This window comes from Protopterus annectens, chromosome 3.part1 (assembly GCF_019279795.1).
Source record: "Protopterus annectens isolate FY-2018-M chromosome 3.part1, PAN1.0, whole genome shotgun sequence".
Classification (NCBI taxonomy): Eukaryota; Metazoa; Chordata; order Ceratodontiformes; family Protopteridae; genus Protopterus; species Protopterus annectens.
Genome location: NC_056732.1, coordinates 90,730,765 through 90,743,880, shown reverse-complemented (window position 1 = coordinate 90,743,880; position 13,116 = coordinate 90,730,765). Strand labels below are relative to the sequence as shown.

Below are 13,116 nucleotides of genomic sequence, written 5' to 3'. Positions count from 1 at the left end.
CCCTGGCATAATGTTATATAGTAAGTGTATTTCATTTAAAGTTTGGTTACTTCTATTTTCTTTTATTTCATTTGTTTTATTTTATGTATTTTTGTTCTGTTGAGTTTTTAAAAGGTCTTAGCTAGAGTCAGTTAGAAAAAAAATATTTTGCAGACAGTGAATAACATTAAGTTAATTAGTGGGAGGAGCTGAGAAACAGCATTTCTCTTTAACTAGAAATTGTTGGAGGTATCTTCATTTAGCTGGAGTGTCTATTTGACCCGTTTCTGCCTATTTCTGATCTCTGTCTGCATTTGATTTTTCCCACAAACCCACCTGCTCAACTGTTGTACTGCTAAGGTTGGTGGCTTTTGAGTTTGCCCACCCCTATTATTAATCATATGGGAAGGCCCAATCCCTTACCCTCTTAAACTTGAATTATCTTCTGTTTCCTCCCTTCCCACTTATTAAGAAAAAAATAAATAAAAACTATACTCTGCTACTTTTACTGTATCTGTGCTTATTCATACTTTATTTTGGTTTTTGTTACTTATTCTTAAAAGTGTTCAGCTGCATTTATTACTGCTTGTTAGTAGCCTTTGCATTTGTAATTGTTTTTCTAAGCCTCTTAGTTTCGATTTAAGCACATGGGCTTCAAACTAGTTATCTTACATAAGAAAGGTTGCAATCTACATTCTTGTGGCATGAGCGGTAATTTGCATCCTTCTAAGTTGGGAATTGCTGGTTGAAGGCTTATTCAGTCTGTTATCCTAAAAGTGTCTTAGTTGTGGTTTAAGCACTTGGGCTTCAGGCCAGTTATTTTACATTAAAAATGTTTGTTGGTCTCCAGTCTTGTGGGAGAAGACGGTAGTCTCTGCCCTTCTGAGCTAGGAATTGCGAGTTATGCCTGTTATTCTAAGTGTTTTTATTCTGGTTTAAGCTCAACACTAAGTGTTTTATTTAAATTGTTTTCTGCACTTGTTAATTTTGTTGTTGTGTCTTTCGGCTTTTCCTGGTTAGGGGTCGCCACAGCGGAACTCCGGTCCGCTGATGATTGGCAGGAGATTTTTACGTGTGTTTTAATTGCATTTTTTGTATTTAAGCCATATCTGCTGCTATTTCAACTGTTTTTTTTTTTTACTGTGTACTTGCTGTGTTCTGATTCTTGTTTCTAGTTGTCACTTCTAGTTGCTGTAGAATAGGCTGGATTCAGACCTGCTGAATATAGTTCTGGTTGTGCAGATTGAGCACTAAATCAGGAAATCTTTTGTTGGTGAGCCCTCACTTTGCACTCATGGGAGGAAGGTACAGTTTGGACTGGTCTAATTGAAGGTTACTGTAAAAGATCTCCATTTTTGAGTTTTATGATTGGTTAATTTGTTTCCAACCATTTCCTCTTGTTTGTGATAAAAGCCCCATGTTTGCATGGGTTTGCACTGTTTTAACACAGCTCCAATGAGTTTGATGACCTGACTCTGCTCCGCTGATCTTCCAAAGCTGCTGTATGATCAACGGACACTAAGTGCCTTATTTAAACCATTTTCTGCATTTGTACTGTGTTTTAATTGTATCTGCTGCTTTTAAACCATAGCTGCTGAAATTTCAACTGTTTTTTTACTATTTTACTGTGTTCTGATTCTTAGTTGCACTTCTAGTTGCTGTAGGATAGGCTAGATTCAGACCTGCTGAATGTAGTTCTGGTGGTACAGAGTGAGCTCTAAATCAGGAAATCTTTTTTTGGAGAGGTCCCCCTGTTCCCTCATTGGAGGAAGGTACAGTTTGGACTGATCTAATTGAAGGTTACTGTACCAGGGCTCAGTTTTGAGCTTTAGGATTGGTTAATTTGTTTCCAAGCCCTGCATTTTCATGGGTTTGCTCTTGTTTTTAACACAGTTCAAGTGAGTTTGGTGACCTGCCTCTGCTTCACTGATCTTCCAAGACTGCTGTGTGATCAACGAACATTCTGCTCAGTAACCAGTCTAAACCTAGCATTATGGAGAGTCAGGCTGCCCTTGTTTCTTCTGCCAGCCTGGTTGATGTGGGTCTCCTGAGGCAGTGTAGCAGCTGCCTCATGTACACAGAAAACCCTCTACTACTAAATTACTCTAGTATGGGGTGCGAGTGATGGATCTACACCAAGAAGCTGGAATCCCTGCTCTGTCGTGCACCAAACAATAACACAGAAGACGTTGTCCATTCACACATCACAACTCTTACATAAAGCACACATACCACAACTCATACACAAAGCTTGAACATACCACAACTCCTACACAAAGCTTGAACTCAACACATTGACCATCATACGTGGAGCTACTCTCCAGAAATTTACCTAAACACCAGAAACCTCCTAAGCACAAGGTTGCTACACCTGACAAAGCAGTCAAGACACACAACACCACCAACTAGGCCCTTACGGAGCAACACACCCAAACCTAATTTTCTTGTTATTGGAGATTCTATAGTGAGACACACTGACATCCCGCTCACTAGGTTGGAGAAGGAGAAAGTCATGGTCAGATGTCTGGTGCCAGGATTTGTCAGATAACACGTGCACTCAACAACAAGTGCCATTATGACTCCGTCATATTTCATGTTGGTGTGAACAACTTGAGAAGTACCAAACTGGACTATATGAAGAGACATGATTGAGCATTCTGAATGTGTGTCCCAGGCAGGTATGTCCCTAGTCCTGAGCAGCATTTTTAGCCTCACCTAGAATTATGCCACAATATAAACAAAAAATGATTGACTTTAATAACTGGCTTAGTTTCTAGTGTCATTCTAAGGGTATCTAGTTTCTGTCAGCTTGGGATGACATGGTTGATAAACCTCACTACTTTGCCAGAGATAGCCTGCACCTGGCACCTCTGGGCTTTCGGCTGCTGGCTAAAAGCTCTTACCTCCCCATAGTGCCTTTTTTTAGGCAAAGTCTCAAAAACAAAACTTCTGATGTGATAATATCCAGCACAAGCAAAATAAGGGTTATGCTGCTGAATGCTAGGAGTTTAATCCAAAGGCTGCACTCTCTGGAAGCATTCCTTTCCTTGGATGATGTAGACATCCGTCTAGTCACACAAACCTGGTTCAAGGCCACAGAGAGTACCCTGGCCTTGCAAGGCTACAATGCCTTCCACAGCTTTAGACCACAAAATGAAATTGTGAGAACCAAAGGTGGTGGAGTATCTATGTACATTAAAGATGAATACTCCTCCAGACTTGTTAGACAAAATAACTCTGTGGAGCTACTCCAAGTTCAGATTACCATGGGTAAGACCCCCCTTGAAGTCATTGCTAGTTACAGGTCCCCCTCCATGAACCAAGATGTTCATGCTGCTTTACTGGAGTCAATCAAAATACATCCTAACACTCTTGTCTTGGGGGATTTTAACTATCCTACCATCAACTGGGAAACCTATATGAGCCTCAACTTACTTGCACAAAAGTTCCTTGACTTCATTAACTCAAATGTCCTGGAACAGATTGTACAAAATCTTACAAGAGATTCAAATGTACTTGACCTGGTTCTTACCAACATGAGAGACCATTGAGCTACTGTAAGTGTAGGACCCTCATTAGTAAAATCTGATCACAAGTTAGTCACTTTTGAAGTAGCAATAACTCCAGAACCCATCAGAGGTGAAGTCAGATAAAACTTCACCAAAGCCAACTATACTCTCCTAGGGGTTGGCATAAATGATTTCCAAGCCCCAGTACCCACAAATGGTCTTGGCAACAATACTGAAGTATACTCTAATGCCCTGTACCAACACTTATACAAACATATATACTTGGCTTTGCTGGATAGGACCACAGTAAGAGTCTCAAGAAAAAAAAAACAAGCCACCCTGGTGGACATCTCACATAAGTAAACTATACAACAAGCGTAAGAACTGTTAAGAATATCAAAGCGAGGTCCCAGCACTGGAAAGGTATCCTCCTAAGTCTAAATAAACAAATAAGACAACTTATAAAATCCTCTAAGTGCAACTTCAAGAAGAATTTAGCAGACACAGCTAAGGGTAACATAAGGCTTTTTTCAGCTACATCTGTTGCTTAAAAGGTAGGACCCAGACGTGTGCTGAACTAGTGACAAATGATATCTCTCACACTGATCCTGCAGAAATTGCTAACCTACTAGTAGACATGTTTGGCAAACATTTCTCCCATTTATCTCCCTCAAACACATCACTAACCATACTTTCAATAGCTCCCCCGCCCTGTATATCTAAAGAACAGGTCATCAAAGCTCTGTCTAAGGCAAAAAACACTGCCTCTGTGGGTCCTGATGGCATCCCAGGCAGCATACTAAACAAACTAAAACAGAAATTAGCAACCCTCTTAGACACCCTATTTAACCTGAATACAGGATTTAGCCCAGCTGAATGGAAAACCGTGACCATTATCCCCCTCCACAAGGGCAGCATAGCAACAGATCTAGGGAATTATAGATCCATAAGCCTTACTAGCCTCATCTGCAAGGCTGTGGGAACGTATCATCATGGACCTCATAAATAAAGATAGAGATGACCTCCAAACCCTTGATCCAACCCAGTTTGGCATTGTTAAGGGTCGATTATGCCTGATGTTCTTCATCTCACATTTCTGCAGTCATAACTTGTGGGTAGTCCGCTGTCCTCGGTCGGCCCGAATACCAAAGTATTAGGCTGGCGTCGGTCATGGGCGCTCAGCTCTGACGTCAGTGCGTCATGGTATTAAAGCGCATGACCGACGTCATATCCTCAGTCTTTTTTGCCGCATGGTCCGAAGCAGAAGCAGCGTTTGCAAGTGCCGTTCGGCGTTCTGAAATTTTCGTATTCTGAGTTTCAGACCAAAACCAAGTTGGGCTAAGTACCCCGTTGGGGGATATTTTTGTTTTTTCTTGCCTCAGTTAATTCCGGATGTCAGAAAAAGTGAATAATTGTATTTCTTGTGGGAAACAGATACCGCATAGGGATTACCACTCTCTCTGTATTCCTTGTTTGGGGCCTGAGCACGACGTAGTCGGGTGTCGCTTCTGTGCTAGATTTAATAAGCGCACCATTAAACGTAGGTTAGATTGCGCTAGGCTTGTCTTCGGTAAGCGGTGTAATTACAATATGCCGTCGGATCCTCCGACGCCCGCTACCACTAAGAAGCGCAAGGAAAAGTCGTTAAGGTCCAAGCAGGATGAGTCGTCCGTTCCGGACGCCAGTTCTTTAGAAACTACGGTGGAATCTGTAGATCCAGACGAGGTTTCAGTTGAGTCTCAGGGGGAGCCATTAATTTTGCAAGATGTGGCCTCTCAGGAGTCAGGTCAGGCTGAGGGGGCCTCTCAGGTTACGGTACTCCCCTCTTTGCCTAAGGTGGTTAGGCCTTCTCCTTCTGTCTCTAAGGTACCTTCCAAGGGCAGGCCTGGTTTGCCTTCCTCAGGTGTCAGTCCTAGTTCTGCAGGTTCTGTGCCTAAAAAACACATGCTTAAAATGGCAGAAGATTTGATTTCCTTAATCAGGGGTTCTATGCCCCCTCCAGATAAGAGGCCTAGGGTGGAGCCAGAGGTGGAAAGTTTGGAACAGGCTTCAGATTATTCAGAGTCTTCGGCTGAAGACATTCAGGATTTTCCTCCTTATTCTGATTCAGACGCAGAGGATTCCAGTCCTTCTGCTTCCCCTCCAGAGGATTTTTCTTTTTCAGAAACCCTGCATTCTATGAGGGAGCATTTTAAATGGGAAGGTCAGGATTTCTCAGATTCCCGAAAGAGGCTTAGGGAATTTTTGTTTTTACCACAACATCGGCCCTTAGCTATACCTCCTGTTTTGGATGTTGTTCAGGATGTTTTCTCTGAGGCTTCCCTCAATCCAGACTCTTTGCCTCCTGCGCCAGTTAAACCAGATAGGTATTACAGAGTGCCTGAGGCTCATAAATATCTGTATAAGAGCCCAAGGGCTGACCCAGAAACTATTAGCCAGGGACCTAAGGGTGTCAGGGCTTCTGTTGTAAAGAATCCAGTTCCTATGGATAAAGATTCTAGAGCTTTGGATAGGTGGGGTAAGAAAGTGTACACCTCTTCCACTCTAGCAATGAGGGCTTTGAATTGCCAGTTTCATATGTTGAAGTACCAGAATTTTCTCCTTACTCAGTTAAAATCTAAGGTAGATGCCTTGGCAGAGGGCATAGAGTGTAAGGAATTACAGGATTTGGTTCATGCCTCTGATCAGGTGGGTAAGCATTCTTTGCAGTGTGGTTTCGATGCTTTACAGGCTTCTTCCAGGGTGGCTGCCACTGGATCAGTTATTCGCAGGCACGCCTGGCTGAAGGATCAGAATTTGTCAGAGCATGTTAAAGCTAGAATTTTAGATGCTCCTTTACAGTCTGAAGTTTTGTTTGGTCCTCCTGTGGAGTCTGTCTTAAAGAAAATGGAAGACAAGGCTAAGTCTATGCAAACTGTTAAAGATTTTTTGCAGGTGCAGCCCCCTAAGTTTAGCAGGAATTGGCCTACTAAGGGATGGGCTTACCCTTCTTCTGATTTACAGTCTAGGGGCAGATCTAGGCGTGGTAGGGGCAGAGCTCAGAGTTCTTTCAGGCCTAGAACGTGGAGTTCCCCTGCACAATCTACAGGTGAGGGCAGGGGCCAGTCCTTTCGCAAACAGGCCCAATGACCTGCATCTTCAGCTGCCAGATCCCTCCTGTCTGGCAGCACCTTTGGGAGGAAAGTTGGCTCTCTTCAAGCAAAATTGGTTTTTAGTCACCCAGGACAAATGGGTGTTGGACATTATAGACCGAGGCTACAAGTTTTATTTCCACACATTGCCTCCCTTCAAGGGCATGCCAGACGTTCCTCCTCAGCAAAGGGTAGAGGCTCACAAACAGATTTCTTTACTTCTTCAAATGGGGCTATACAGCAGGTCCCTCTGTCAGAAGTGGGCCTAGGATTTTATTCTCGCCTGTTTCTTGTACCAAAGAAAGGAAACACTTGGAGGCCAATTTTGGATTTATCTATCCTCAACACATACCTGGACATTCCAAAATTCAAAATGTTGACGTTGCAACAACTTCTGCCTCTGTTGGGCAAAGATCACTGGATGGTAACTCTGGATCTCAAAGAGGCTTATCTTCATGTTCCTATCAGGCCCAGTTGCAGGAGATACCTGCGTTTTCGGGCTGGGACTTTACATTATCAGTTCTCTGCATTGCCCTTTGGCTTATCTACTGCGCCCAGGGTGTTCACAAAGGTTCTGGCTCGGTGATAGCCTTCTTAAGGTTAAGAGGGATACAAATTTATCCTTATTTGGACGATTGCCTGATTCTTGCTCAAGACAAAAACAAGCTTCTTCACCATCTACAGTATGTTATGGCAGTGTTAAGGTGCCTAGGGTATTCTGTGAAGCGAAACAAAGTCCAGTCTAGTACCCTCTCAGGAAATGTGCTTTCTGGGTGTGAGACTGAATACAGCTTCCCAGATGGCCTTTTTGACCCTGGACAAACAAAGAAAACTTACACTTTACTTCCAACAATTGTCTCTACGGTCCAGGCTGACTGCAAGGACAGTCCTTCAAGCCTTGGGGTTCATGGCATCTTGTATTCTGGTGCTTCCCAATGCCAAACTGCATATGAGGAAGCTACAATGGTATCTCAAAATGTATGGGCCTTAACACTGCCACGATCTGGACACTGTCATTCCGATAATACCTTGCATTCAAAAGGAATTTTTGTGGTGGGCTCAGGAATGTCACCTAAACAAGGGACTCTCTGTGACCCGACCAAAGGCGAGTCAGATCTTAATGACAGATGCCTCGGACAAGGCTTGGGGAGCTCACCTCAATGGAAAATGGGTTCAAGACACGTGGCCTGCCAGACTTCAACATTTACATATTAACTTGAAGGAGATGTTAGCAGTCCAATTTGCATTGATGGCTTTCAAGGATCTACTTCACCCAGGACAAGTGTTGATTCAAACAGACAACACAACTGTCATGTGGTACATCAACAAGCAAGGGGGAACCCATTCGTACCCTCTTTGCAGGCAAGCTATGGTTTTGTGGGAGACTGCTCTCAGTTTGCACCTCACTCTTCAGGCAAGGTTTCTGCCAGGAGCACAGAACTCCTTAGCAGATGTTTTGAGCAGACAGATGGTGGATCCCCACGAGTGGAAATTGGATCCTCATGTATTTCGACAGTTGACAGTGATATGGGGACTCCAGACATAGATCTGTTCGCTTCTCCACTAAATTTCCAGTTGCCAAAGTTTTGCACAAAGATGTTTCATCCAACAGCTTGGAAAGTGGATGCTCTATCATTCAGTTGGAGCAATCTTCACGTCTATGCCTTTCCTCCTCTGCCTCTCCTTCCCAAGGTGCTCTTGAAGGTCAGACAAGACAAGCCCTCCATGATTCTAATAGCTCCAGATTGGCCTCGACAGCACTGGTACCCTCTGCTGAGGAGTTTAGTAAGGGAACCTCCTTGGCCTTTGCCTTCAATTCCACACCTTTTGTCTCAGGCAGGCAATCATTTCCTCAATGTCAGGATTCAGTCCCTGCATCTAACAGCCTGGCATATTCTGTTCTAGAACCTGGAGGGTCGCAGCTTCCTCAACAAGTTTTGAATGTTATTTTGGAGGCCAGAAGGCCTAGTACAAGGAAAGTTTATGCAGATAAATGGAGGAGATTTTTTATTTGGAGCAAAGCAAAGAGCTTTGATGTTTCCAGGCCTGATTTGAGTGTTTCTCTTCAATATCATACGGAATTATTAGACAAGGGTTTGTCTTTCTCCTCTGTAAAAGTTCATGCTGCAGCCATTTCTGCTCACTATGACTGTGACCCACCATTATTCTCTCATCCTTTGTTTAAGCAATTCCTTAGAGGGGCAAAGAACATAAGACCCCCGCGTAGAGCTCCTACTCCTTCCTGGGATCTCAATTTTGTGTTGGAAAAACTTACTTTACCTCCTTTTGAACCTGCAGCTACGTCTGAGTTAAAGTTTTTGTCTTGGAAGACTGCCTTTTTGTTGGCCATTACGTCTGCTAGAAGGGTATCTGAATTACAGGCTCTAATGGCAGTTGAACCCTTCCTGATTTTTCATAAGGACAGGGTATCTCTGCGTACTAACCCTACTTTTATGCCTAAAGTGGTTTCAAATGTGGCCTTGAACCAATCTATTCATTTGCCTACTTTTTATGCTGATCCCCAAAATAAAGGGGAGAAAATTTTGCACACTTTGGATATTCACAGGCAGTTGCGTTATTATTTGAGCAGGACTAAAAGGTTCAGACAGTCTCAACAGTTGTTTGTTTCTTTTGCTTTGGCCTCTCAGGGGAAACCTGTTTCAAAACAAACTATTTCTAAGTGGATTGGCCATTGTATTACTTTTTGTTATTCTCATCATGGTAAGGAGATTCCGGCTGGAATCAGACCTCATTCCACTAGGGCTACTGCCACTTCTACTGCTTTTTAAGGGGTGTAGCTACTAAAGATATTTTGGAGGCAGCTACTTGGAGTTCAGTGCACACTTTTTCTAAACATTACCATCTCCCTCTTTATTCCAAATCTAGGGCTGGATTTGCCACTGCAGTCTTACAGGGCATGTTAGCAGCTCCCAATGCTTTATGATTTTGCCAGCCTCCCTTTACCTTTGCTTTGGGATTCTACCCACAAGTTATGACTGCAACAATGTGAGATGAAGAACATAGTACAGTTTTGTACCTACCATAAATGTAGATGTTCGAAGATCCACATTGCTGCAGTCCAATTTACCCTCCCTCCTTCCCCTCTGTAGTTTGGAGTGGTTGTTTGGTTTGGGTGGTAGAGTTTGTTTGTACATGGGTTTTGGAGGTTTTTGCTATTTTTGGCTGTGGCCTTTCTTTTTAGGGCCTTCTGACATCTGGGGCAAGAAAAGACTGAGGATATGACGTCGGTCATGCGCTTTAATACCATGACGCACTGACATCAGAGCTGAGCGCCCATGACCGACGCCAGCCTAATACTTTGGTATTCGGGCCGACCGAGGACAGCGGACTACCCACAAGTTATGACTGCAGCAATGTGGATCTCCGAACATCTACATTTATGGTAGGTACAAAACTGTACTTTATACCTAGTAGACTTCTTTGAAAATGTGACCAGGGCCATAGATGAGGGCAAATCTGTGCACACTGCATATCTGGCAAAGGTCTTTGACACAAATCCCCCATTCAGGCATTATTGACAAACTCACCCACCTAAATGTCAACTCCTTTGTTGTTAGGTGGGTCACAGATTGGCTCACTAAGCGTACACATGCTATCAAAGTGGGTGATTCCACCTCAGCCAGCAGAGCTCTCACCAGTGAGGTACCACAAGGGTCAGTACTGAGCCTCCTTTTGTTTGGTATTTAGTTCTCTGAAGGTCAGGCCAAAACAAAGGGACTGTAGCTGACCAAATTTGCTGACGACTGCAAACTTGCTGCGATTTTTGACTCCCCAAATGATGTTGGTGTACTCCCAAGAGGGGCGTACACAGATGGATTGTTGCCAAAGCCACGGACTCAAACTAAATGCAAAAAACTGCATCATCATCTTCAGTAAAAGCATTGTCCTTACTAACTATCAAATAAACAACAGTACCATAAGTACGAATACTGTAGTGAGGGATTTGGGCGCACAAGTAGACTGTGACCTAAACTTTGACCACCATGTGTCCACTGTAGTAAGAAAGGCATTCTACATTGCACATTTGATTAGCAAAGGCATAGCCTCAAGAGCAAAAGAAGTTATAAGCCCCCCATACTCCTCCCTTATCAGGCCTATAATTGAATATAATGCCCCCTTTGGTATGTACAGCATACCAGGCACCTACAGCAACTGTTGAGACTCCAGAGAATTTTAACCAAAAAGATGCAGGGTCTTCAGCACATGTCTTACATAGACAGACTGGAGTCTTTGTCACTGTACTCAGTAGCATATATCCTGCTTAGGGGAAACGTGTGCCTGGCTTACAGAGCAATCTCTGACCCCAACCTGATAAATTTGCTGCAAATCCGCAAGTCAAATGGGAGAAGAATACCCACTCCAGTGATCTAAATCTAGTCTGCAATTTAAATATGACATGCTAGATAGACAAATTCATCTCACAGAGGTTGCCACTTCTCTGGAATAGGCTACAAATTCATGTTAAACAGAGCATTTCTATAACTCTGTTTAAAAGGAGCCTAGATGAATGAATGGGAAACCGCAAATTCTTGCCGGGAATAGCTCCCAAATCCTTCTTGGACATGGGCAGTCATTATTAATACTAATCGTAGGCATTCTTTTTCTCCTGAAATATAACGGATGTAATAGGATAGGATTAAAACAACCCCTGGGTCAGTAGCCTTGTAACCTCCGTCTCATTTCTTCCCACAGTTCAGATACAGTTATCCCTTTCTGCCCTCCCAGAGGCAAACATGAGGGAAATTCACATTCAACTCCTCCATACATTAAAAAAACTATCACTCAGCAATTCCACGCTGAAATGGTTCCAATCCTACCTGTCCAATAGGCAACAGGCTGTTCTATGGCAGGACAAATTATCTACATGCCTACCTGTTACACTTGGAGTTCCCCAAGGATCTATTCTTGGCCCTCTTCTCTTCACCATCTTTGTTAATGACCTGCCCACAATCACCCCCCATGCCACATGCATTCAATATGCAGATGATTCAACTATCATCAGCACTGCCTCCAACTTGGCAGGCCTCACTGCTTCAACCCAAGACACCTGTAACCTAATAGAAAAATGGTTCTCAAGTCGACAACTAGTTCTCAACCCCAACAAAACAAAACTACTTACTTTCTCACCCACTAACAAGACTCTTCCCCCCACCTTCTCTATTACATCCTCCAATGGAATCACTATATCACCAGAAGCTCACACAAAGCTATTAGGTGTTACCATTGATAACTCCCTTAAATTTGACACCCATTTCAATCTTACCATCAAAACCGTCAATAAAAAGCTTGGCTCTCTCTATAAAGTAAAACACTTTCTCACTCCTCACGCTAAAATTACAATTGCCAGCACACATCTACTATCAACTCTTTTCTATGCCTCCCTCTCTTTACAAACCTAAACAAGACAACCCTTAACAAACTTGCTTCTTGTTACAATCACATAGCTAGATTTGCCACAAATTCCACCTTTAGAACGCACCACTGCACTAACTTGAAGCAACTAGGGTGGTTAGAGTTTTCCAGCCAACTCCATTTCAACCAACTCAAACGGCTCACCAGATACTGTATCACCCAGAGAAAACACCAGCTCTGAAAACATCATTCACCCCTATATTAACCTGCAATCTTTACGCTCCTCCAATAAGATCTTAGCTCAAACTACCAAAGCCAATAATTCTGCTGGGGATTCTCTATTCTCAAACTTTGTAGGTAAAATGTGGAACTCCCTACCGACCATGCTCACCTCAGAACCCTCACTCCTACAATTCAAAAAAAAGCTTAAACCCCATCTCAATACTCTCTGGCAATGTCCCTGTTCCAAACCTGATTAACCACTATCATTTACCCTTCTCTTACCTCACTATCCTTAACCGCTTTTTAACAAGGCGCCTCGCCTTTGTAACTGACCTATGGTTTTTTTTATATGCTGCTGCTGTTTTTTTTCCCCAAGATGTGATGTATCTTTATATTGTATTTAGAACTCAACTATCTTCCTTTTTTTGCATTAACAATGTTCATATGTCTGTTATGTACTTGGAGCTTTTCTCCCCGGGCCTCCGCTGAAAATGGACATGTATCCAGTCTGACTCTCCCGGTTAACAAATGTAAAATAAATAAATTTTCTAGGTTTAAAGTAACCTGCAGAGGAACTAGGCATAGTACTTACCAGTGAACCTATGATTTGTCATTTTCTCAGCAGTTCATGCTGTGGTTGAAGTGAACATGGTGATTGACTTACTATGCCATTTCCTCAGATCTAATCCTTGCCGCCTCCCAGTGGACAAGAAGGGTGCACTTTTTGACTTTCAGGGCTCTGAATATGCAGTAAACATAATGAATTAGTCCCTCACATTTGTGTAACATCCACCTCTCACTCAGTGCTTGGCCGTTGCCATAGTCCCAGTGAGCTTGCTGGAGCTCTCTGCTGAGGTGTCAGAAGTCCAGTTAAGCTGACAGAAATCCTTCCACATCAGGTG

At 43.1% G+C, this 13,116-nt stretch overlaps 1 protein-coding gene across 1 annotated transcript in view; it reads left to right on the top strand.

Annotated features, from left to right (window-relative positions):
- The window catches only part of WASHC5 (WASH complex subunit 5), a 1,015,994-nt gene that overhangs the window by 291,489 nt on the left and 711,389 nt on the right, over positions 1 to 13,116 (top strand). The window lies entirely within an intron of this gene.